The sequence below is a fragment of the Octodon degus genome, unplaced genomic scaffold (genome assembly GCF_000260255.1).
Source record: "Octodon degus isolate 3935 unplaced genomic scaffold, OctDeg1.0 scaffold00059, whole genome shotgun sequence".
Lineage (NCBI taxonomy): Eukaryota > Metazoa > Chordata > Mammalia > Rodentia > Octodontidae > Octodon > Octodon degus.
This window is the reverse complement of record NW_004524635.1, coordinates 4,532,674-4,536,662: the sequence shown is the minus strand read 5'-3', so window position 1 is coordinate 4,536,662 and position 3,989 is coordinate 4,532,674.

Here is a 3,989-nt window from a genome sequence, read left to right as displayed (position 1 = left end):
GTCTTCATACTTTTCTATTGGATGGATAAGACCAAGGTAAAGCAGGACCTGTGCAACAAGAGTTGTAGCTTTTGGGTCTGAGAAGGTCAGTGAAATGTCCTCAGGATTTATCCTGAGATCCTGAACCTCAGATTGTAGAACCTTTGTCAGTGTCAGCCATGTGGATGAGTCATGGCCATTGCTTGGCCAATGTGCTCTCTGTAGCACATTCATTTTAAACACAGTCAGAAATTGAAAACAGGATGGTTGTTTGGATGGTGAAACTTCGGAAGCTGACTTCCTTACTTCTTATTATCATAAAAACTTTTAATCACTTATTTTTATGATGTTTAGTACTTTGAATAAGAGATGGCATCTCAGACATGCCTCGTTTCTGAAGCACAGGAAACTCTGTGTGTGTGTGTGTGTGTGTGTGTGTGTGTGTGTGTGTGTGTGTGTTTTGGGACTGGGAATCAAAACTCAGAGCTCTGCACTTGCCAAGCAAGCACTGTTCCTCTGAGCTATATTTCCAGCCCAGGGAGCAATAGTGATAGTTGTGACTTAGTGCTAAAGGTCTTAGCATCTGAGAATTTCCTTAGGAAAACTAACTTCCTTTCTTAGCCAGACTCTGTTCTCTGTGACTTGGGCCCTTTATTCCAAATTGTAGCTATCAATTGTGTGATTTTTTTATTCTTTTTTAAAGTCAATGAAATGTTAATGCATTTAAAGGTGCAATGTGATTTTATTATCTGTGAGCCCAAATTTACACCGAACCCCTTACCTGTTTCAGATTATCTTTTTTGTTTCATCCTTCTGAATTATCAAAAGAGTAGTGTCTTTTATTAAACTAAATTCGACAATACTGAAAATGTTAAAGACAAAAGGCCCATCTGCATTTATAACACTGCTTATCCTTTGGAGCTAGGTTGAGAAAGAAAAGTTTTTCTATTACATGTGGCTGTAATGTGTGGAATTCTAGTCTGTAAAAAGACATAAAGATCATTTATTAAACTGCTCTTAATTCCCAAGGAGCAATATTTGGCCCCAAAAGAGGGGCAGTAACTTATCTGAGGTTCTCATCAAAATGTGCCTTTGATTTGAGTACAGACCCAAGTCCTTGCTGTCTGAGATCCTTTCAAGGAGATCCCACTGATAAAAAGTTTTTAAGTTTTGACCATTCATTTTTAATACACCTTATTGTTATTCTGATCACAAAATCGGTACTGCTTCTTGCAGAAACATTCCCGTTACCATGCTAGTCATCAAGACAGTGGTACACTTCCTTCTCGGCATTTTTCTTTGTTCATCATTGCATAAGAATCAGATTTTCTATAATTTTGTAGACTTTTTCATCTAATACATAAAAAACCTTGAACATTATCCTTAAAATTATTTTTAATATGTGCATAGTAACTTGTACAAGGTACCATTGCATCCAATAATAATACCTTTTAAAGGCCATCTGAAGAAACACTCCCTTTTTAGCACTGTTGTCATGAACATAGCTAAATATTAACCCTTACATATTTTAAGTCCTATATGCAAACTATTATAATTGTTTCAGAATTTAGAAATTTTTAGAAGGCCAAGCAGTCTTTAAAAGCAAAAGTTATTCCATTTCATTAGACTAGATATTCTATAATTAAAATAAATACATTCGTTCCTTCAGGCTCCTGATCCAATATCTGCTGCACTGTGAAGGAGAAAGAGACGCTTGACTCAGGTCTTTTTACCATCGATGAAATGTTTAGTGGAGAACACCAAAACCGATACTGATATTACTAGCAGCCTGCAGTGCCCTAAGTAGTTTTCTATTGAGTAGCCAAAAAGCGCTGAAAATGTGTTCCTCCCTGCGAAGCAATGAGGTCACACTTGGAGAGAAGAAAACACCCACTTTTTGACTGCTCACAAGCAACTTGCTGAGCATAAACTTAAGACCATAGCTTTAGTCTTATAGAACTATCTCAAAAATAATCTCAAATATTTTTTGATTTTAAAAAATGAGGCTTCACTTGCCAGGACTATCCCAATCTAGAAGTCTCTGAAGAGAGCTTAGATGCAGTCGACTAACCTAGCTGCTTTGTCTCGGATGGTTAGGAAGTGATACCGAGGTGATTTGTGTGGTAAGTATGATTAGCCCACAATGACGTCTGTCATTTAGTAGCAAAGAGTTTTTCTTGCCTTTTACCTGATGTTGTTATTTAGAATCTCCCTCTTCAGAGTGTGGGGCTAGGCTGGCCCTGTAGCTGTCCCATGGGGATGTGCTATAGATGCGCAATCTCAGTTCTCACTCCCGACCTGCTGGACCAGAGTCCATATTTAACAAGTCGCCTGCGCTATTTATTCATGTTTAAGAAGCTCTGCTTTAAAACGCTGAAGCAATATTGAATAATTGCTGTGGTCCTGAGCATGTACCTCTCAAATGCACCCAGTCTGTGAGGCAGAGTCCTTACTGGGAAATCTGATCCGCTTTTTTTCAGGAAACTAGTCTTGGACTCCTTTCCATTGTCTGTTTTTTTCCCCCTACCAATCTATCGATTAAAAGTTTCTTCAATGAGGTAGTGATGTGAAAAAAGTATTGTTTTCTAATGAAAATAGGAATAATTAAAAATTGAAAAACACTTGTACAGATACCAAATTTATTTTCAGAAAATTAATTAATTTATTTATTTATTTATTTATTTATTTGCAGTACTGGGGCTTGGACTTGGGACCTTCTCTTGCCAGGCAGGCACTTGTTCCACTCAGCTATCTTCCCAGCCCCTAGAAATACTCTTTAATCCACATTTTCCTATCTTTATGCCATTTGCATACTGCCTTTTAAAACTATGCTACAGAAGTCCATGTGCCTGGTTATCTAATAAAAAAAAATTTAAAAATGAAAATCTGTGCTCCATTTTATTATTTAGGAAGATGCAGTCAAATTCCAGAGTTGTCAAGGCTAGAAGAAGTAATCTCTTATCATTCACACATTGATACTTCCTAACCAAAGGCTAGGTGTTCATTTTGGTGATGAAGAATGATGGTAACATCTCACAGAAGAATGCCTTTAGGAACGAGTAAGTGAAGGTACTTCAACTGGCTAGGAGAAATTATTAGGGACTAGTGAACATAGCTGGCCTAGTTCAAACAGGGCGGCTATACCTAAGTAATGTTGTATTATGGCAATATAGATTCAGTGTGGCAACCTCCTCCTCTTTTTAATAAACAAAAAACTTAGTTTGTGTGTGAAATTTTAAATTTTTCAAATGTTAGTCATTGATTCAAGTTTTTATCAATCAGTCAGCTCCCTACCCATCATTCTTTGCTTTCTTCCTGCTTTCCCGCCTACCTGCTTTCTTGCTTTCCTGTCTTCCAAATAGTGTGTAGTCGAATAAAGTTTATCAGTAACGCAGGTGATAATTGTTCATGTGTGACCCACACATAAACACAGTTGCCACCCTCTTCCTTTCAGCTGTCTCTAGAATGACAAATCAGAAGTTAGGTGATGTCACAATTGACCATCTTTACTTCTTTACTTGGAACTTGCGTAGATGTCAACTAATGATTTAAATGAATAAAATCTCAGAAAGGGAATTATTAATAAGTCTGGACAATACATAAACCAGTTACTGAGTGATGGGAAGATGGTGTGTCATGGACAGAACTCTGTCCCACAAATTAAGAAGAATCAGATTTCAAGGCAATTGCTATGTAGTTACAATCAAAACAGATTCAATAAATGTATTTGTATAAGCTTCATAGACATTTTCAACTTATTTTTAAATGCTCCATTCTGAGACCCTAAAAAGACTGTGCTTCTTTAAAATTCTTTGAAGATAATCATTTTCAGAGAAATTTAGTGCAGCAGCTGAGAGAAGCACACTAAAATTCATTGCAGAAAGCAGTGCAATAACTGTAATACCAAAACAGTATCCCTACATTCTCCAGGCCACTTAAACCAGCACTGGGCCCTGAGCTTGCATGTTGACTCATGCCATAGCTCTTTTTCCTGCCTATTAATAACGATT